The sequence below is a fragment of the Rutidosis leptorrhynchoides genome, chromosome 8 (assembly GCF_046630445.1).
Source record: "Rutidosis leptorrhynchoides isolate AG116_Rl617_1_P2 chromosome 8, CSIRO_AGI_Rlap_v1, whole genome shotgun sequence".
Lineage (NCBI taxonomy): Eukaryota > Viridiplantae > Streptophyta > Magnoliopsida > Asterales > Asteraceae > Rutidosis > Rutidosis leptorrhynchoides.
In genome coordinates, this window is record NC_092340.1 from 277643910 (window position 1) to 277667686 (window position 23777).

The window sequence follows — 23777 nt, forward strand, 5'->3', positions numbered from 1 at the left end:
TGACTCACATGGGCTGCTAAGAGCTGATCATTGGAGTGTATATACCAATAGTACATACATCTAAAAGCTGTGTATTGTACGAGTACGAATACTGGTGCATACGAGTAGAATTGTTGATGAAACTGAACGAGGATGTAATTGTAAGAATTTTTGTTAAGTAGAAGTATTTTGATAAGTTTCTTGAAGTCTTTCAAAAGTGTATGAATACATATTAAAACACTACATGTATATACATTTTAACTGAGTCGTTAAGTCATCGTTAGTCGTTACATGTAAATGTTGTTTTGAAACCTTTAGGTTAACGATCTTGTTGAATGTTGTTAACCCATTGTTTATTATAACAAATGAGATGTTAAATTGTTATATTATCATGATATTATGATATATAATATATCTTAGTATGATATATATACAGTTAAATGTCGTTACAACGATAATCGTTACATATATGTCTCGTTTCGAAATCATTAAGTTAGTAGTCTTATTTTTACATATGTATTTCATTGTTAATACACTTAATAATATATTTACTTATCATTTAACATAATTAACCAAGTGTATCAATATCTTAATATGATTCATATGTACCTAGTAAGACGTTGTTATAACGATAATCGTTATATATATCGTTTTCGAGTTTCTTAAATTAATAGTCTCATTTTTATGTATATAACTCATTGTTAAAATACCTAATGAGATACATACTTATAATAAAATCATGTTAACTATATATATAACCATATATATGTCATCGTATAGTTTTTTCAAGTTTTAACGTTCGTGAATCACCGGTCAACTTGGGTGGTCAATTATCTATATGAAACCTATTTCAATTAATCAAGTCTTAACAAGTTTGATTGCTTAACATGTTGGAAACATTTAATCATGTAAATAACAATTTCATTTAATATATATATAAACATGGAAAAGTTCGGGTCACTACAGTACCTACCCGTTAAATAAATTTCGTCCCGAAATTTTAAGCAGTTGGAGGTGTTGACGTATCTTCTGGAAATAAATGCGGGTATTTCTTCTTCATCTGATCTTCATGCTCCCAGGTGAACTCTGGTCCTCTACGAGCATTCCATCGAACCTTAACAATCGGTATCTTGTTTTGTTTAAGTCTCTTAACCTCACGATCCATTATTTCGACGGGTTCTTCAATGAATTGAATTTTTTCATTGATTTGGATTTCGTCCAACGGAATAGTGAGATCTTCTTTAGCAAAACATTTCTTCAAATTTGAGACGTGGAAAGTTTTATGTACAGCCGCGAGTTGTTGAGGTAGCTCCAGTTGGTAAGCTACTGGTCCGACACGATCTATAATCTTGAATGGTCCAATGTACCTTGGATTTAGTTTCCCCCGTTTACCAAATCGAACAACGCCTTTCCAAGGTGAAACCTTAAGCATGACCATTTCTCCAATTTCAAACTCTATATCTTTTCTTTTACTGTCCGCGTAGCTCTTTTGTCGACTCTGGGCGGTTTTCAATCTTTGTTGAATTTGGATGATTTTCTCGGTAGTTTCTTGTATTATCTCCGGACCCGTAATCTGTCTATCCCCCACTTAACTCCAACAAATCGGAGACCTGCACTTTCTACCATAAAGTGCTTCAAACGACGCCATCTCAATGCTTGAATGGTAGGTGTTGTTGTAGGAAAATTCTGCTAACGGTAGATGTCGATCCCAACTGTTTCCGAAATCAATAACACAAGCTCGTAGCATGTCTTCAAGCGTTTGTATTGTCCTTTCGCTCTGCCCATCAGTTTGTGGATGACAGGCAGTACTCATGTCTATACGAGTTCCCAATGCTTGCTGTAATGTCTGCCAGAATCTTGAAATAAATCTGCCATCCCTATCAGAGATAATAGAGATTGGTATTCCATGTCTGGAGACGACTTCCTTCAAATATAGTCGTGCTAACTTCTCCATCTTGTCATCTTCTCTTATTGGCAGGAAGTGTGCTGACTTGGTGAGACGATCAACTATTACCCAAATAGTATCATAACCACTTGCAGTCCTTGGCAATTTAGTAATGAAATCCATGGTAATGTTTTCCCATTTCCATTCCGGGATTTCAGGTTGTTGTAGTAGACCTGATGGTTTCTGATGTTCAGCTTTGACCTTAGAACACGTCAAACATTCTCCTACATATTTAGCAATATCGACTTTCATACCTGGCCACCAAAAATGTTTCTTAAGATCCTTGTACATCTTCCCCGTTCCAGGATGTATTGAGTATCTGGTTTTATGAGCTTCTCTAAGTACCATTTCTCTCACATCTCCAAATTTTGGTACCCAAATTCATTCAGCCCTATACCGGGTTCCGTCTTCCCGAATATTAAGATGCTTCTCCGATCCTTTGGGTATTTCATCCTTTAAATTTCCCTCTTTTAAAACTCCTTGTTGCGCCTCCTTTATTTGAGTAGTAAGGTTAGTGTGAATCATTATATTTATAGATTTTACTCGAATGGGTTCTCTATCCTTTCTGCTCAAGGTGTTGGCTACCACATTTGCCTTCCCCGGGTGGTAACGAATCTCAAAGTCGTAATCATTCAACAATTCAATCCACCTACGCTGCCTCATATTCAGTTGTTTCTGATTAAATATGTGTTGAAGACTTTTGTGGTCGGTATATATAATACTTTTGACCCCATATAAGTAGTGCCTCCAAGTCTTTAATGCAAAAACAACCGCGCCTAATTCCAAATCATGCGTCGTATAATTTTACTCGTGAATCTTCAATTGTCTAGACGCATAAGCAATCACCTTCGTCCGTTGCATTAATACACAACCGAGACCTTGCTTTGATGCATCACAATAAATCACAAAATCATCATTCCCTTCAGGAAATGACAATATAGGTGCCGTAGTTAGCTTTTTCTTCAATAATTAAAACGCCTTCTCTTGTTCATCCTTCCATTCAAATTTCTTCCCTTTATGCGTTAATGCAGTCAAGGGTTTTGCTATTTTGGAGAAATCTTGGATGAATCTTCTGTAGTAACCAGCCAATCCTAAAAATTGACGTATATGCTTCGGAGTTTTTGGGGTTTCCCACTTTTCAACGGTTTTGATCTTTGCCGGGTCCACCTGGATACCTTCTTTGTTCACTATGTGACCGAGGAATTGAACTTCTTCTAACCAAAATGCACACTTTGAAAACTTAGCGTACAGTTTTTCTTTCCTCAATACTTCTAGCACTTTTCTCAAATGTTCTTCGTGCTCTTGATCATTCTTTGAGTAAATAAGTATGTCATCGATGAAAACAATGACAAACTTGTCAAGATATGGCCCACACACTCGGTTCATAAGGTCCATGAACACAGCTGGTGCGTTAGTCTATCCAAACGGCATAGCCATAAACTCGTAATGACCATAACGCGTCCTAAAAGCAGTTTTTGGAATATCATCCTCCTTTACTCGCATTTGATGATATCCAGAACGTAAATCGATCTTCGAATAAACCGACGAGCCTTGTAGTTGATCAAATAATTCGTCAATTCTCGGCAGTGGATAACGGTTTTTGATGGTAAGTTTGTTCAACTCTCTGTAGTCAATACACAACCTAAATGTACCATCCTTCTTCTTGACAAACAAAACAGGAGCTCCCCATGGTGATGTGCTTGGTCGAATGAAACCACGTTCTAATAGTTCTTGCAGTTGGCTTTGCAGTTCTTTCATCTCGCTGGGTGCGAGTCTATAAGGAGCACGAGCTATTAGTGCAGCTCCTGGTACAAGATCTATTTGAAATTCAACAGATCGATGTGGAGGTAGTCCCGGTAATTCTTTCGGAAATACATCGGGAAATTCTTTTGCGACGGGAACATCATTGATGCTCTTTTCTTCGGTTTGTACTTTCTCGACGTGTGCTAGAACAGCATAGCAACCTTTTCTTATTAGTTTTTGTGCCTTCAAATTACTAATAAGATGTAGCTTCATGTTGCCCTTTTCTCCATACACCATTAAGGGTTCTCCTTCTTCTCGTACAATGCGAATTGCATTTTTATAAAATACGATCTCTGCTTTCACCTTCATCAGCCAGTCCATGCCAACTATTACATCAAAACTTCCTAACTCTACTGGTATCAAATCAATCTTAAATATTTTGCTACCCAGTTTAATTTCTCGATTCCGGCATATATTATCTGCTGAAATTAATTTACCGTTTGCTAATTCGAGTAAAAATTTACTATCCAACGACGTCAATGGACAAGTTAATTTAGCACAAAAATCTCTACTCATATAGCTTCTATCCGCACCCGAATCAAATAAAACGTAAGCAGATTTATTGTCAATAAGAAACGTACCCGTAACAAGCTCCGGGTCTTCCTGTGCCTCTGCCATATTAATATTGAAAACTCTTCCGCGGCCTTGTCCATTCGTGTTCTCCTGGTTCGGGCAATTTCTAATAATGTGGATCGGTTTTCCACATTTATAACAAACTACATTGGCATAACTTGCTCTGACACTACTTGCTCCGCCATTACTCGTTCCAACACCATTTGCTCCTTTCGTTCTGTTAACCCCTGGTCCGTAGACCTCACACTTCGCCGCGCTATGACCATTTATTTTACACTTGTTGCAAAATTTGGTGCAGAACCCCGAGTGATACTTTTCACACCTTTGGCATAGCTGCTTCTGATTGGTGTTGTTGTTGCGGTTGTTATTGTTGTTGTGATTATTGTTGTAGTTGCTGTTGTTGTTGTTGTTGTTGTTGTTGTTGTTGTTGGGCCGTTTGTTGTAGTTGCGATTGATGTTGCGATTGTTGGGATAATTGTTGCGATTATTATTGTAATTGATGTTGTTGTTGTATTGGTGATTCTTATCACTGTTTTCCTCCCACTTTCTTTTGACTTGCTTCACATTGGCCTCTTCAGCCGTCTGTTCTTTAATTCTTTCCTCAATCTGGTTCACTAGTTTGTGAGCCATTCTACATGCCTGTTGTATGGAGGCGGGCTCATGTGAACTTATATCTTCTTGGATTCTTTCCGGTAATCCTTTCACAAACGCATCGATCTTCTCTTCCTCATCTTCGAACGCTCCCGGACACAATAGGCACAATTCTGTGAATCGTCTTTCGTACGTGGTAATATCAAATCCTTGGGTTCGTAACCCTCTAATTTCTGTCTTGAGCTTATTGACCTCGGTTCTGGGACGGTACTTCTCGTTCATCAAGTGCTTGAATGCTGACCACGGTAGTGCGTACGCATCATCTTGTCCCACTTGCTCTAGATAGGTATTCCACCATCTTAACACAGAACCTGTGAAGGTATGCATAGCGTACTTCACTTTGTCCTCTTCAGTACACTTACTTATGGCAAACACCGATTCGACCTTCTCGGTCCACCGTTTCAGTCCGATCGGTCCTTCGGTTCCATCAAATTCCAAAGGTTTGCAGGCAGTGAATTCTTTGTAGGTGCATCCTACACAATTTCCTGTACTGCTAGATCCAAGGTTATTGTTGGTATGTAGCGCAGCCTGTACTGCGGCTATGTTTGAAGCTAGAAAAGTACGGAATTCCTCTTCATTCATATTCACGGTGTGTCGAGTAGTCGGTGCCATTTCCTTCAAAATAGTCAAATGGAACAAGTTAATCACACAGAATATTAAGAGTAGTTAATAGTATTTCGTAGCATAATATGAACTCATTTATAAAAGCTTTTTCTTCATATTAGCGTTTTATAAGTTTAAATTCGGGTAGTACCTACCCGTTAAGTTCATACTTAGTAGCTAATATATAATTCAACTACTACAATTCTATATGAAAAACTGATTATAATAATATTTCGCGTTCAAACTTTTATACAATATTTTACAAACTTACAATACCGCTTATTTTACATAAAGCATGAAATATAGCACACAATAACTTTGATACAAGATAGTTGTGAAGATAATTCTAGCTAGTACACAAGTCGTTCAGCAAAGGCAATAAAGACACGTAATTCATACGTCCAGAAACAAGTCATGCATTCTGGTTTTACTAGGACTACTTCCCATCCTTGGTCTTGTGGAACATAACCGTTATGGCCGTTGATAAGACAGCGTGTTGTAACGTCGTCAAAGGGATGAGGGTTACGTAATGACCAACAGTCTCGTAATAACCTAAAAACCTCATTTCTTACCTCAATTACCGACTCCGTCACTTGTGGGAACGTTTTGTTTAATAGTTGTAGCCCGATGTTCTTTTTTTCACTTTGGTGAGAAGCGAACATTACTAACCCGTAAGCATAGCATGCTTATTTATGTTGCATGTTAGCCGCTTTTTCTAAATCATGAAGTCCTATATTCGGATACATTGAGTCAAAATAATTTCTTAACCCGTTGCGTAAAATAGCATTTGGGTTCCCCGCAATATATGCGTCAAAGTAAACACATCGTAACTTATGGGTTTCCCAATGTGATATCCCCCATATTTCAAACGAAAGTCTCTTATAAACCAAGACATTCTTGGAACGTTCTTCGAATATCTTACAAACTGATTTCGCCGTAAATAGTTGTGCCGAAGAATTCTGACCGGCTCTAGACAAGATTTCATCAATCATGTCTCCGGGTAGGTCTCTTAAAATATTGGGTTGTCTATCCATTTTGTGTTTTTATACTGTAAAATAGACAAGAGTTAGATTCATAAAAAAAAATACTTATTAATACAAGCAATTTTTACATATATCATAAAGCATAAGCACACTATATTACATATATTACACCACACGAATACAACTATCTTATTCTGACTCGCTGGTTTCTTCTTCTTCGGTTTTGGTTCGTTTTGCCAAGTTTCTAGGGATATATGATGTTCCCCTAATATGAGCTGTCGTTTTCCACAACGGTTTAGAAAAACCTGGTGGTTTAGAGGTTCCCGGGTCATTATTACAACTTAAGGGCTTCGGGGGTTGACGATACATATAAAGTTCATCGGGGTTGGAATTAGATTTCTCTATTTTTATGAACTTTCCCTTATTATTTTCTTTTGCCTTTTTAAATTCAGTTGGGGTAATTTCTATAACATCATCGGAATTCTCGACGGAATCCGATTCATCGGAGAATTGGTAATCCTCCCAATATTTTGCTTCCTTGGCGGAAACACCATTGACCATAATTAACCTTGGTCGGCTGGTTGAGAATTTTCTCTTACTTAACCGTTTTATTATTTCCCCCACCGGTTCTATTTCCTCCTCCGGTTCCTCCTCTTCCGGTTCTGATTCTTCTTCCGGTTCTGATTCTTCTTCCGGTTCTTCTTCGGGAACTTGTGAATCAGTCCAACATATATTCGACTCTTCGTTATTATTAGGTGAGTCAATGGGATTTGTGCTAGAGGTAGACATCTATCACACAATATCAAACATGTTAAGAGATTAATATATCACATAATATATACATGTTAATAATATATAGTTTCCAACAAAAATGTTAAGCAATCATTTTTAAAGAAAACACGGTCGAAGTCCAGACTCACTAATGCATCCTAACAAACTCGATAAGACACACTAATGCAAATTTTCTGGTTCTCTAAGACCAACGCTCGGATACCAACTGAAATGTCCCGTTCATATTGATTATAAACGTTCCATATTAATTGATTTCGTCGCGAGGTTTTGACCTCTATATGAGACGTTTTTCAAAGACTGTATTCATTTTTAAAACAACCATAACTTTTATTTTATCTATAAAGGTTTAAAAAGCATTACGTAGATTATCAAATAATGATAATCTAAAATATACCGTTTACACACGACCATTACATAATGGTTTACAATAAGAATATATTACATCAAAAATAAGTTTCTTGAATGCAGTTTTTACATAATATCATACAAGCATGGACTCCAAATCTTGTCCTTATTTTAGTATGCAACAGCGAAAGCTCTTAATAATCACCTGAGAATAAACATCCTTTAAACGTCAACAAAAATGTTGGTGAGTTATAGGTTTAACCTATATATATCAAATCGTAACAATAGACCACAAGATTTCATATTTCAATACACATCCCATACATAGAGATAAAAATCATTCATATGGTGAACACCTGGTAACCGACATTAACAAGATGCATATATAAGAATATCCCCATCATTCCGGGACACCCTTCGGATATGATATAAATTTCGAAGTACTAAAGCATCTGGTACTTTGGATGGGGTTTGTTAGGCCCAATAGATCTATCTTTAGGATTCGCGTCAATTAGGGTGTCTGTTCCCTAATTCTTAGATTACCAGACTTAATAAAAAGGGGCATATTCGATTTCGATAATTCAACCATAGAATGTAGTTTCACGTACTTGTGTCTATTTTGTAAATCATTTATAAAACCTGCATGTATTCTCATCCCAAAAATATTAGATTTTAAAAGTGGGACTATAACTCACTTTCACAGATTTTTACTTCGTCGGGAAGTAAGACTTGGCCACTGGTTGATTCATGAACCTATAACAATATATACATATATATCAAAGTATGTTCAAAATATATTTACAACACTTTTAATATATTTTGATGTTTTAAGTTTATTAAGTCAGCTGTCCTCGTTAGTAACCTATAACTAGTTGTCCACAGTTAGATGTACAGAAATAAATCGATAAATATTATCTTGAATCAATCCACAACCCAGTGTATACGTATCTCAGTATTGATCACAACTCAAACTATATATATTTTGGAATCAACCTCAACCCTGTATAGCTAACTCCAACATTCACATATAGAGTGTCTATGGTTGTTCCGAAATATATATAGATGTGTCGACATGATAGGTCGAAACATTGTATACGTGTCTATGGTATCTCAAGATTACATAATATACAATACAAGTTGATTAAGTTATGGTTGGAATAGATTTGTTACCAATTTTCACGTAGCTAAAATGAGAAAAATTATCCAATCTTGTTTTACCCATAACTTCTTCATTTTAAATCCGTTTTGAGTGAATCAAATTGCTATGGTTTTATATTGAACTCTATTTTATGAATCTAATCAGAAAAAGTATAGGTTTATAGTCAAAAAAATAAGTTACAAGTCATTTTTGTAAAGGTAGTCATTTCAGTCGAAAAAACGACGTCTAGATGACCATTTTAGAAAACATACTTCCACTTTGAGTTTAACCATAATTTTTGGATATAGTTTCATGTTAATAATAAAAATCATTTTCCCATAATAACAACTTTTAAATCAAAGTTTATCATAATTTTTAATTAACTAACCCAAAACAGCCCGCGGTGTTACTACGACGGCGTAAATCCGGTTTTACGGTGTTTTTCGTGTTTCCAGGTTTTAAATCATTAAGTTAGCATATCATATAGATATAGAACATGTGTTTAGTTGATTTTAAAAGTCAAGTTAGAAGGATTAACTTTTATTTGCGAACAAGTTTAGAATTAACTAAACTATGTTCTAGTGATTACAAGTTTAAACCTTTGAGTAAGATAGCTTTATATGTATGAATCGAATGATGTTATGAACATCATTACTACCTCAAGTTCCTTGGATAAACCTACTGGAAATGAGAAAAATAGATCTAGCTTCAAAGGATCCTTGGATGGCTTGAAAGTTCTTGAAGCAGAATCATGACACGAAAACAATTTCAAGTAAGATTTCCACTCGAAATAAGATTGTTATAGTTATAGAAATTGAATTAAAGTTTGAATATGATTATTACCTTGTATTAGAAAGATAACCTACTGTAAGTAACAAAGGTTTCTTGATCTTGGATGATTACGTGGAATGGATTTAGAAAACTTGGAAGTAAACTTGCAATCTTGGAAGTATTCTTGATTTTATGAAACTAGAACTTTTGGAATTTATGAAGAACACTTAGAACTTGAAGATAGAACTTGAGAGAGATCAATTAGATGAAGAAAATTGAATAATGAAAGTGTTTGTAGGTGTTTTTGGTCGTTGGTGTATGGATTAGATATAAAGGATATGTAATTTTATTTTCATGTAAATAAGTCATGAATGATTACTCATATTTTTATAATTTTATGAGATATTTCATGCTAGTTGCCAAATGATGGTTCCCACATGTGTTAGGTGACTCACATGGGCTAATAAGAGCTGATCATTGGAGTGTATATACCAATAGTACATACATCTAAAAGCTGTGTATTGTACGAGTACGAATACTGGTGAATACGAGTAGAATTGTTGATGAAACTGAACGAGGATGTAATTGTAAGCATTTTTGTTAAGTAGAAGTATTTTGATAAGTGTCTTGAAGTCTTTCAAAAGTGTACGAATACATATTAAAACACTACATGTATATACATTTTAACTGAGTTGTTAAGTCATCGTTAGTCGTTACATGTAAATGTTGTTTTGAAACCTTTAGGTTAACGATCTTGTTGAATGTTGTTAACCCATTGTTTATTATAACAAATGAGATGTTAAATTGTTATATTATCATGATATTATGATATATAATATATCTTAGTATGATATATATACAGCTAAATGTCATTACAACGATAATCGTTACATATATGTCTCGTTTCGAAATCATTAAGTTAGTAGTCTTATTTTTACATATGTATTTCATTGTTAATACACTTAATAATATATGTACTTATCATTTAACATAATTAACCAAGTGTATCAATATCTTAATATGATTCATATGTACCTAGTAAGACGTTGTTATAACGATAATCGTTATATATATCGTTTTCGAGTTTCTTAAATTAATAGTCTCATTTTTATGTATATAACTCATTGTTAAAATACCTAATGAGATACATACTTATAATAAAATCATGTTAACTATATATATAACCATATATATGTCATTGTATAGTTTTTACAAGTTTTAACGTTCGTGAATCACCGGTCAACTTGGGTGGTCAATTGTCTAAATGAAACCTATTTCAATTAATCAAGTCTTAACAAGTTTGATTGCTTAACATGTTGGAAACACTTAATCATGTAAATAACAATTTCATTTAATATATATATAAACATGGAAAAGTTCGGGTCACTACATGTGATGCGGACGTAATTGTTGGTGGTGGTAATGATCCTGTTGATGTTGATGATGGTGATAACGTTGATGCTGGTGATGCTGCTGGTGCTTTGGGTATTGAGGCTTGCGATGTTGATGTTATTGACGGTACTGGTTATGCTGCTGATGGTATTTGTAACCTTCGTACCGTATTCTCCAAAGCCACTACCCGAGCGCGAAGCTCGTTGACTTCTTCTATTACACCGGGATGATTGTCGGTTCAGACGAGCGGATAAATAAAATCTAGAATTTGATGTAGTATATAATCGTGACGAGATACTCTGGAAATGAGAGAGAAAATGGTTTCTCGAACAGGTTCGTCGGTAAGTGCTTCAGGTTCATCGTCAAGAGGGCAATTTGGTGGATGGAAGGGATCACCTTCCTCTTGTCTCCAATGATTGAGGAGGCTACGAACCCATCCCCAATCCATCCAAAATAGATGATGACTGATTGGTTGATCCATTCCGGTCACACTGCTTCCGGAGCTTGAGTGGAATTCTATATCGGAATCCGAGGGACTTGAACTAGTGACGAGTTCCATTTCGTATGATTGAATAAAGGATTTTTCGATATGAAATGATTTTCCGGCTATCGGGTGGTATTCTAATTATATAGAATATCCATATATATAGAACAAAAGATCTCGTAGATTACGGTGAGATTTATGGAATATGTCAGACAAAGTTTACAGTAACAGATACGCGTAGATATGAATTAGCAAATACGCTAAGATATGAATTTTGTCTATACACCATTCATGCAATGAATGCAGTAAGACACGTTTAGACTTAAGATGATAAGCAGGTAATTTCCTACGGATGATAAGTAGATGATTTTCGACACAAAATGATAAGCAAAATTTTAACATGCAGACACGGTCGAAGTCCAGACTCACTAATGCAACCTAACGACTTATCAGTTAGACACACTAATGCAGACCTGGTTCGCTAAGACCACCGCTCTGATACCAACTGAAACAACCCGTCCTAATCCATCCGGACGAAGTCCATATCGATTATAAACGAATCACAATAGTTGGTTACATCGCGAGGCATTTGACCTCTATATGATACGTTTTATAAACATTGCATTCTTTTGAAAAGATATACCATAAATGAATATTTAAAATTCAATGTTTTCGACATCTGATGATTTCTACATATAGACAATCACCGTAAATAACAGTTTACAAGAATACTTCCGTTGACAATGCAGTCAAAATAAATACACGGTGATGATTTTGTGAATGCAATGCTTCCTCGAATAAAACATGTATGACTCCATGCACATAGTTTCTCTAACATATATTCAAACAGCGGAAGACTTCTAGGAACCTGAGAATAAACATGCTTCAAAACGTCAACATAAAGTTGGTGAGATATAGGTTTAATGCTAGCAGCGTTATAAATATAGACCACAAGATTTCATATACATAAAAGTTTTAATAAAAATATTCTAAGTGGTTGAGCACTTGATAACCATACTTAACATTTAATCAACGTCCCATATTCCCTTTATTATGAAATCTCACTACACCGTACCAAGTGTAGTCACCGAAATGAAGTACTGTGCAACCGTTGAATACTGGTCATCCAGTCCGGTTGGGGTTGTCAGGACCGACAGATCTATCAACAGGATTCGTGTTTACAATACCTCATGTAAATAGTAGTTACCAAGTTACAGGGAAGTATGCCAGTGGTACAACTCAACGTAGAATATATATTTTTAATCACTTGTGTCCATAACGTAAATCATAAAATGCATATATTCTCATCCCGAAATATTTAGAGTTTAAAAGTGGGACTATATACTCACTTTTGCTTTGAAGATATTTAACACGACTTGGTCTCCGATAGATATCACGAACCTAACCATATATATAATATATTAACATATTTTCTTTTCAAATAATCGTTACATATATACTTATAATACTTTTAATATCTATTAGTCCGTAGTTAGCAGTCCGATGTTAGTGGTCCACAATTAGTTGCTCAATAAATAAATAAAGACCCCATCGTATTCGTATTGATCAGAATTAATCTCGACCCATGGTACCATGTTGTCAAATGACGTTTTGGGTACATAAAGTACCGTGTTGTCAAATGACGTGTTGCGTACAATCATGAGGTCTTATAATTAATCTTCTCGTGTTGTTTACGTGTGGTCCTGAAATATATAAAATCAAATCATAAGTAAATATATATAAAATATCATATTAATTAGCAAAGATATGATTAGTTTAGTTTTACTCCAATTAATTTCGTAGCTAAACTAGCTTTGGATACCCAATTTTGTTTTCGCCGTAGTTTCTTCAATATAACTCCGTTTTTGTTGGTTTAACTTGCCACTTCCTTGGATCGAGTCATTATTTATGAATATGAACTGTAAATACCTTAGTTTTCATTCGAAATCACAGGTTATTGGTCAAACTTTGGTGAATCTTATGAAAGTGATCATTTCCGTTGTAAAAACAACATCTAGATGATCATTTTTACAAAAATACTTACACTTTGATTTACACCATGAGATTTTTATATATTAACATATTCATAAGAAATATCATTTTTCCAAAATATAAAATTCCAATTCAAAGTTTAAGATAGTTTTTAATTATCCAACCCAAAATAGCCCCCGGTTGCACTTCAACGATGTGGATTCAGTTTTAAGGTGCTCTTTGTAAAATCAAGTTTTATCTTGTTAAGTTAGAATATCATTATGATATATTACAGGTCTTGAAGTGTTTTAAAAGTCAAGTTAGAAGGATCTATTTAGTTTGCGAACAAGTTTGAAATCATTCAAACTATGTTCTTGTTGTTATAATTTATAACTCAAAATAAGATAGCTTTATGAATATGAATCGAATAATATTATGAATAAGGTTACTACCTCAAGTTACTTGGAAAAATCTACTGGAAAGGAAGTATAATTCTTGATCTTCAAAGAGTTTTTGAAATGGGTTCAAAATATTGAAAGTATAAACTTGAAATTGATGATCTTCACGAAGTGTTCTTGTTTGATTTTTCTTATGATAATTTTAGGTTGTTTTAAGGCTTATAATTGAAGTGTTTTTGCTGAATTGAAGTAGTAGAACAAAGGCTTTCAAGTGTGTGTTTTTAGGGAGTAAAATCTTAGAATAAAAATTGAAATGGAAATGATATAGATATAGATATATAAAATGTCATATGTATATAGATATAAAGAGATTCCAAGTTGAAATTTTAGCTAGAAGTTTAATACTAGATGTTAAGAGTTGTTAAACATGTCTCCCCCATGATTAAAAAGGTTGAAAATGATGTTTTACTATTGGTATATACGAATAGTAAATACATCCAGAAGTTGTGTATAGTACGGGTATAAATACAAAATTATTTTGTTTATGTGTTTAAAGATGTCTCATGAGTCATATGTAATAACAAGGATGTCATTATCCATGATAAAAGGTTGAAAATGATGTTTTCCTATTAGTATATTCCAATAGTAAATACATCTAGAAATTGTGTATTAATACATCTTAATACAATACATATATATTTATTTTAACTTAGAAGTTATAACGTCGTTAAGCGTTATATATATATATATATATATATATATATATATATATATATATATATATATATATATATATATATATATATATATATATATATATATATCGTTTCGAAGTCCTTAAGTTAGTAGTCTCATTTTATGTATATAATCCATTGTTAATATATTTAATGAGATACTTAATTATCATATATTCAAGTTAGATATAATCCATATATATCCATATATATACATAAGTATATAATTAATACAAGTTATGACGTTCGTGAATCGTCGGACAAATGGATAGTCAATTGTTTGTATAAAACTCATTTCAAAAGTTTTAAAACTTGTCAAAATTCATTGCTTATCATGATGAAATTATTAAATTATATAGAGAATTGGTTTAAAATAAGTTGAAATTTTCCGGGTCGTCACATGTTGAAAACTATATATTATTAACATGTAATTATTATGTGATATATTAACCTCGTAATGTGTTTGATATTGTGTGATAGATGTCTACCACTAGTACAAATCCCATCGACTCACCTAATAATAATGAAGAGTCGAATATACTTTAGGAAGATTCACAAATTCCCGAAGAGAAACCGGAAGAGGAGGAACCGGAAGAAGAGGAACCGGAAGAAGAGGAACCGGAAGAAGAGGAACCGGAAGAGGAGGAACCAGAAGAGGAGGAGGTTCCGGAGGAAGAAATTTTGATACCTACAGTAAATCGTTTAAATAAAAGAAAATCCTCAACCAACGGACCAAAGTTAAAAATGGTCAATGGTGTTTCCGCCGAGGAAGCAAAATATTGGGAAGATTTACAATTTTCTGATGAATCGGATCCCGATGAGGATTTCGATGATGTTATAGAAATTACCTCGACCCAATTTAATATAGCAAAAGAAAATAATAAGGGAAAAGGTATAAAAATAGAGAAACCTGATTCCAACCCCGATGAGCTTTATATGTATCGGCAACATCCGTATTTCCTAAAGTGTAACAATAACCCGGGAACCTCTAAACCACCAGGTTTTTCTAAACCATTGTGGAAAACGATGGCTCGTATTAGAGGAACACCATATATCCCTAGAAAATTAGGAAAGTGAACCAAGTCCGAAGAAGAAGAAACCAGTGATTCAGATTAGGGAGTTGTAATCATGTTGTGTATTATATGTATTGTAGTGTGCTTGTACTTTTATGTTCTATGTAAAAATTGCTTGTATTGTTTGTTAATTATCTTTTATGAATCTAATCCTTGTCTATTTTACAGTATAAAAACAAAATGGACGTTAAGGGTAGACAACCGAATATTTTAGAAGACCTACCAGTGGATATAATTGAGGAAATCCTGTCTAGAGTCGGTCAGAATTCATCAGCACATTTAGTTATGGCGAAATTAACTTGTCAAACATTTGAAAGACTTTCCAGAAATTCCTTAGTTTATAAAAGGCTTTTCTTTGATAGGTGGGGTATATCACATTGGGGAGACCGTAAGTTACGTCGTGTTTTCTTTAAAGCATTAAATGCGGGGAACCCAAATGCAATTTTACGCTACGGGTTAAGAACCTATTTTGACTCAACATATCCCAACATAGGATTTCATGAGTTAGAAAGAGCTTCTAACATGCAACATAAAGAAGCATGTTATGCTTACGAGTTAGTGATGTTCGCTTCTTACCAAATAGAGAAAAAGAACATCGGATTACAACTTTTAAATAAAACCATTCCACAAGTGACGGATTCAGTAGTTGAGGTGAGAAACAAGGTTTTTAGATTATTACGGGGCTATTGGACATTACGAAACTCTCGTCCTTTTGACGACATTACAACATGCTGCCTAGCCAATGGTCATAACGGTTACTTTCCACAAGACCAAGGATGGGAAGTTGTCTTATTAAAACCAGAATGCATGACTTGTTTCTGGACTTATGAATTACGTGTCTTTATTTCTTTTGCTGAACGACTTGCGTATTAACTAGAATTGCCTTTATAGCTGCCGAGTAGCAAAGTTATTATGTGCTATATTTCATCCTATATGTATCATAGCGGTATTGTAAATTTGTAAAATATTGTATAAATTTAAACGCGAAATATTATTATAATCAGTTTTTTCATATAGAATTATAGTAGTTGAATTGTATATTAGCTACTAAGTATGAACTTAACGGGTAGGTACTACCAGAATTAAAACTATAAAACGCTTATATGAAGAAAAATCTTTTATAAATGAGTTCATACTATGCTACAAAATACTATTGACTACTCTTAAAATTCTATATGATTAATTTAATTTTTTTGGGCTATTTTTGAAGGAAATGGCACCGGCAACTCGTCAGAATTTGAACATGAGTGAGGAAGACTTCCGTGTTTTCCTTGCAGCAAACATAGCTGCAGTACAGGCTGCGATGCAAAATAACAATAACTCTGAATCTAGCAGTGGAACTAATTCCACAAGAAATCGTGTAGGATGCTCCTACAAAGAATTCACTGCTTGCAAACCTTTGGAATTTGATGGAACCGAAGGACCAATTGGATTGAAACGGTGGACTGAGAAGGTCGAATCGGTGTTTGCCATAAGTAAGTGTACTGAAGAGGATAAAGTTAAGTACGCTACGCATACCTTCACAGGTACTGCGTTAACGTGGTGGAACACCTATCTTGAACAGGTAGGACAAAATGCTGCTTACGCACTACCATGGTCGGCATTCATGCAATTGATGAACGAGCAGTACCGTCCTAGAAACGAAGTCAATAAGCTCAAGGTAGAACTTAGGGAGTTACGAACACAAGGGTTCGACATTACCACATATGAACGACGATTCACAGAGTTGTGCCTATTGTGTCCGGGAGCGTTCGAAGATGAAGAAGAGAAGATCGACACGTTTGTAAAAGGGTTACCAGTAAGGATTCAAGAAGATGTGAGTTCACACGAGCCCACTTCCATACAGAAGGCAAGTCGAATGGCTCATAAACTCATAATTCTGATTGAGGGGAGAATTAAAGAGCAGGCGACCGAAGAAGCCAACATAAAACAACTCAAGAGAAAGTGGGAAGAAATCAGTGACAAGGGTCACCATTACAACAACAACAACAATCACAACCATAATCACAATAACAATCATAACAACCGTAACAACAATCGCAACAACAACCGTAATCCTAATAATAACTACAACAAACGTCCCAACAACAGCAACAACTACAGTAACCGTTTCAACAATAATAACAATCCTAACAACAACCTCAATAACAATAAACAACAGAAACAACCATGCATCATGTGTTCAGAGTACCATCCGAATGCATTTTGCACAACATTTTGCACCAAGTGTAAGAGAGGTGGTCATGGCGCTGAAAAATGTGAGGTTTACGGACAAAGAACAACAAAAATAAAGAAACAAATAATGTCGGAACAAATAATGCCGCCGTAGTTTGTTATAAATGTGGAAAACCGGGTCACATTATTAGAAATTTCCCAAACCAAGGGAATACTAATGGGCAAAGCCGCGGAAGAGTTTTCAATATTAATGCGACAGAAGCGCAGGAAGACCCGGAGCTTGTTACGGGTACGTTTCTTATTGACAACAAATCTGCTTATATTTTATTTGATTCGGTTGCGGATAGAAGCTATATGATGAGAGATTTTTGTGCTAAATTAAGTTGCCCATTGACGCCTTTGGATAGTAAATTTTTACTCGAATTAGCAAACGGTAAATTAATTTCAGCAGATAATATATGTCGGGAGAGAGAAATTAAACTGGGGGATGAAACGTTTAAAATTGATTTAATACCAGTCGAGTTAGGGAGTTTTGATATAATAATTGGCATGGACTGGTTGAAAAGGGTGAGAGCAGAGGTCGTTTGTTACAAAAATGCGATTCGCATTATGCGTGAAAAAGGAAAACCTTTAATGGTGTACGGGGAAAAGAACAACGCAAAATTAAATCTTATTAGTAGTTTGAAGGCACAAAAATTAATAAGAAAAGGTTGTTACGTCATTCTAGCACACATCGAGGAAGTTAAACCGGGACAAGGTGGCACCACCCGGTACCGAAACGCCTTGTCCCCGAATAAGTCTATAGTACATAATTAAAGTAAATAATTATCCAAGTACAGAACCAAATAAAATGTTCGCAAACAAATACAACATAATCAACGGGCTCGCAGGCCCTCCTCACTAAAAACCATCATACGGCCAATTGCCGTACGGATACTGCTGCTGAAACCTCTGACGCGCATCCTTCAACCTTTCCTGCTCACTGTAAATTGGGGCCTGCACTCGTGGCCGAACTGGACTGCGATAATACACGGGTGTCTGAGAAGTTGTACCATAATAATGATCCGGGTTGAAGTAGAAGAGACGAGCATTGTGCCTTTGCCAATCGTTCCCATAAGCAATCCATTGCTGGTCATGTAAGGACTCGATCGTCCTCTCATCGACCCGCTACTGACTTTCCCACATACGGTTATTATGTGACCGTTGTTCTCCCCGAAAATCATTAAAACTCTCCGACACACCGATTTGCACATTATCAACCCTTGAGACCAAGTTATCCCAAATTTCTTGGGAAATACCCCAAGGCTGACCCCCTGTAGGAACATTCTGGGCAACCGGCTCCGCCTCATCACCTCCTTGATCATGATCACCAGCCTCATGCGCTTGTTGCCGAACATACGCCACTAAGCCAACTCGATTTGCATCCCACATTACAAAATTTGCACTAATATAAAACCTTACATTAAAAGGTTTCATAATCTGTAATGGATCGGTCAATTTCGTACACCTGCTGAAATCAATGTTGAAAAACCTCGCAATTTTTGTAACAAAATGACCACCAAGAAGTGGCCTTGATGCCCTTATTTCCCTCGCATGATGAGATAAATAAGTAGCAATTAACATACATAAATCAACATGTGCATCGGCCCGAACTCGATGCATAATCCACAACTCGGTCGAATTGACTTTATCGTTCCCATTTCTTCGACCACAAAAAGTACACGAAAGCAATCTATGAAGTAACTGTAGTTGTCTGCTCTGAATATCGGACCCCTTCGACTCATTGGAAACAAAAGGAGTCAAACCCAAAATTTCATACCAAAAGTCTCGCTCGTTATAATCCTTCGGGTGTCCTATAAACTCAGTTTCTTTTTTCAAGTACCGTGTTAAAGACTTTTCATCCAATTCCTCATACAAATTTAGTGCTCGAGCCAAATCCATTCTACTCATGGTTCGATTCTCTCCACCTAGCTGAAATGTCATAAACCCTTGATCCGTAGGATCCCTTCTTGAACGCACACTTAAAGAGGAGAAAAACTCAACCACCAACTCACGATAAAGGTCATCTCTCAAAGACATAGCACATTCCCAAGTGCCCAGATAGACTCTGTTTCTCGACATTGCTAACATATCAGTAATTTCATCCCTGATCTCACTAGTAGCTCTATTCAACTCATCCTAACTGAAATACCAAGTCGCTTGTATACTTCGAACTGAAATAAATTCAAAGTATTGTGAGTAGTTTTCTCCAACTCTTTGCAACCAAATCTCTGGGTTCGTTCTTCTCTCTTCATCCCTTCGTGATTGAGATGTGGAGGACGAAGGGACATCAACTCTGCTTCTCCGCACACATGAAACAAGAACCAAACCAAACACAAAACCTTGAAAAGTTAGCGTTAGGACAAATATAATAATCAAACCAACATGTTCCACATACTTGCATCAACTACCATTAATACTTTCAATTAGGCATTTAAACAAAAGCAAGTATTTAAAACATGTGTTTTTGTTCCATGGTACCAATATCAAACTAATTCTCAAAACACTATATCATGTAAGTGCCCCATTAAACAATCCTCACTTAACCCAAATTCACAACTCGTCTAATTAATTCATCAACCTACGATAAATCATTCCTATAGTCACAAGTTAACTTCTAAACTTGCAAGAAGATTAAACAATTCCAACAACCAAATAAACATCTCACAAATCACAAAAATCATCATGCTTTACCAATTTCCAAAATCACATATGACCCGCCCAAATCACCCCACGCTATCTTTAAACATGTATCTAGTAGCAAACATCTCTCTCACAAACAAAATCCCCACACATTCAACATCAAATTCGGATTTATCGCTACCCTAATCTCAAGAATCAATATTATGCATAAACTACACAAAAATTCATGAAGGAAACATAATAATATCATATTCACCAACAATTCATCACATAATAAGGCATAAAAGTCTCAATTAAACAAACCCCACAAAATTTCAAACATGAACCCTAGAATTAATAAAATTAATCAAGAAATATGAGAGAAAAAGCAAGAGAAGAGCAAAATCGGACCTTAACCGGCATGATTGAACAAGAAATTAAAGAAATTAGGCAAGAATTAGTGATAAATGAACTTAGGGTTTGAGAGCTCTAAGTGTGTTAGAGAGGTGAGTATAAGAATAGTGGGTGAAAACAGATCCAAAAACCCCTAAAAAGGGTGGAATTCCCGTCGGGTTTAATGTTGGGTCGGGTTGACCCATTTGAATTAAAACCTTGACCGTCGGTTTAGAATCTGCGCAGCAGGAATGTCGCGCCGCAACATTAGTGGCCGCGCCGCGGCGTTATGCAGTACCTGATTCTAATATTTTTAATAATATGTGTACCTCAAAAACTATGAAAACTCGCGCCGCAACCACATTCCTCGCGACGCGGAAATGAACGTGGTTATGACCCATTCTAAATGGCTTCCTAACTTTGAAAACTTTGAATTATCGCACCGCGGCCATATGTGTCACGCCGCGGCAATGTGCGTGACCTGATACTTCGACGTAAGAATTATTCAGTAACCTAAAATCACTTTTAAGAACCAAAACAACCAACAAAATTGACAAGAAACCTATCATAATTAATCATTTAGAATTTAAGACGCAGCAAACCCGTGATCACACCTATTAATACAAACTATACAACAATGTGAACCATATTTAACGAGTCGTTCACACAACTCGTCCCCAACTTCAAGTGGCGTTGGGATCGGGTTTAACGTGAACCCCGTCATCAATCTCCAACAGACCATCGAAATATTTCTTCACTCGTTGTCCGTTAACCTTAAAGGTAGTACCACTCGCATTTTTCAACTCAATCGCACCGTATGGGTACACCTTAACAACCTCAAATGGTCCCGTCCACAGGAACTTAAGTTTTCCCGGTAAAAGCTTCAATCTAGAGTTAAACAAGAGAACTCGATCGCCCTCATTAAACTCCTTCGGACCCTTTAACCTTCTATCATGCCATTGCTTGGTTTTCTCTTTATAAATTAACGAATTTTCATACGTATCAAGGCGTAATTCACCAAGCTCATTCAATTGCCCTGTCCTTAGGCGTCCGGCTTCCTTCAAATCCAAATTGCACTTTTTAAGTGCCCACATCGCTTTATGCTCAATCTCCAACGAGAGATGGCACGCTTTTCCATAAACCAACTGATAAGGAGTGGTACCAATCGGTGTTTTGTAGGCGGTTTAAAATGCCCATAAAGCTTCATCGAGCTTATTCGCCCACTCCTTCAGATTCGACCCCACAGTTTTCTCAAGAATTCCTTTAAGAGCTCGATTGGTATTCTCAACTTGTCCGCTCGTTTGGGGATGGTATGAAGTAGAAACTTTATGGAGAACTCCATATCGCTTCAATACCTTCTCCATTTGGGCGTTACAAAAATGAGTACCCCTATCGCTAATCAAAGCTTTAGGAGTTCCAAATCGAGAGAATAAACACTGAAGGAAAGAAATCACAACTCGTGCATTGTTTGTAGCCAAAGCTTGCGCTTCGACCCATTTAGACACGTAGTCAATGGCAACGAGTATGTAACTATAATTCTGAGATTTCGAAAATGGCCCCATAAAGTCAATCCCCCAAACGTCAAACACTTCGCAAACTTGAATGCTTTGTTGAGGCATCTCATCCCATTTGGTGACTTTACCGGCCCTTTGACAAGAATCGCACGATTTGCAAATCCGGTGGGCATCCTTGAAAATTTTCGGCCAAAAGAAACCGGCATCATAGACTTTACGCCCCGTTATTTGGGGTCCAAAATGCCCACCGGTAGGCCCACTATGGCACTCATTCAAAATACGCATACACTCTTCACCGGAAACACACCGGCGGATAACTCCATCGGGATAACAACGAAAAAGATAGGGGTCCTCCCATAAATAGTACTTAAGGTCACTGAAGAATTTCTTCCTCTTTTGATGTGACCACCCTTTTTCCAAGAATCCCCCAACGAGATAATTAGCAATGTCCACATACCATGGCTCGTCCACCTTGTCCATCGCCATAAGATATTCATCGGGAAAATCATCATGGATACTCGACTCGTGAAGGACTTCGAGATTTGGATTCTCGAGTCTAGACAAGTGGTCAGTCGCTAGATTTTCAGCACCCTTCTTATCCTGGATCTCGATATCGAATTCTTTCAAAAGCAAGATCCATCTAAGCAGTCGAGGTTTTGCATCCGGTTTTGAAAATAGGTACTTAAGAGCAGAATGGTCCGTAAAAACAATAGTCTTAGACAAGACTAAGTAGGACCGGAACTTATCAAACGAAAAGACCACCGCAAGGAGCTCTTTTTCAGTGGTAGTATAATTTAATTGCGCTCATTGCATGGTCTTGCTTGCATAATAAATGGGTCGGAAATGTTTCTCGACCCTTTGACCCAGAACAGAGCCAACAGCAAAATCAGAAGCATCGCACATAAGCTCGAATGGAAGGGACCAATTCGGAGCAATTATGATGGGTGCATTGATCAGTTTCTCCTTAAGAAGATCGAATGCCTTTTGGCACTCGTCGGAGAAATTCCAAGGCGTTTCCTTTTCGAGGAGTTTGTTCATCGGGTTAGCAATTTTAGAAAAATCCTTAATGAACCGCCGGTAAAAACCGGCGTGCCCGAGAAAACTCCGAACACCCTTAACATCTGTGGGAGGTGGAAGGTTCTTAATAGCTGTTACCTTCGTGGGATCCACCTCAATACCGTCCTTAGAAATCTTGTGCTCGAGAACTATGCCCCCTTGAACCATGAAATGGCACTTTTCTCAATTGAGCACAAGATTAGACTTCTCACACCTTTCCAACATCCGCTCTATATTAAGAAGGCATGAATTTAAAGTGTCACCGAAGACCGAAAACTCATCCATGAACACCTTCATGCAATCTTCTATCATATCATGGAATATGGCCATCATGCACCTTTGA